The sequence below is a fragment of the Myotis davidii genome, unplaced genomic scaffold (assembly GCF_000327345.1).
Source record: "Myotis davidii unplaced genomic scaffold, ASM32734v1 scaffold273, whole genome shotgun sequence".
NCBI lineage: Eukaryota > Metazoa > Chordata > Mammalia > Chiroptera > Vespertilionidae > Myotis > Myotis davidii.
In genome coordinates, this window is record NW_006286263.1 from 1,432,221 (window position 1) to 1,432,994 (window position 774).

Genomic DNA, 774 nt, shown 5'->3' on the forward strand with positions numbered 1-774 from the left:
TTTGGGTAATATGGACATTTTAATGATGTTAATTCTACCAATTCGTGAGTATGGTATATTCTTCCAGTTGTTTATATCCACATCTTACCTGCCAGAAGGGTTACCATCAATTAATAAATCTACAAAAAACATGTACTGGAGAGGATTTGAGAAAAAGGAACCCTAGTGGTAGCAATGCAGACTGGCCTAGCCACTGTGAAAAACAGCATGGAGTTTCCTCAAAAAATTAGAAATGGAACTGCCATTTGACCCAATGATCCTACTTCTAGAATTATATCCCAAGAAGCCAGAAACACCAATTAGAAAGAATATTTATCTACCCCTATGTTCATAACAGTGTTATTTACAATAGCTAAGATCTGGAAACAGCCCAAATGCCCACCAGTAGATGAATGGATTAAAAAATGGTGTCACATTTACACAATGTAAAACTATGCAGCTATGAAAAAGAAGGCTCTCTCTCTCTCTTGCCCTGGCTGGTTTGGCTCAGTGGATAGAGCGTTGGCCTGCAGACTCAAGGGTCCTGGGTTCGATTCTGGTCAAGGGCACATGCCCAGATTTCGGGCTCCTTCCCCAGTAGGGGATGTGCAGGAGGCAGCCAATCAATGATTCTCTCTGAGCATTGATGTTTCTATCTCTCTCTTCCTTTCCTTTCTTCTCTGAAATCAATAAAAATATATTTTAAAAAAAGAAGGCTCTCTTACCCTTAAACATAATTGAGGGACCTGGAGAGTATTATGCTAAGCAAAACAAGCCAGTTAGAGAAAGGTAAGT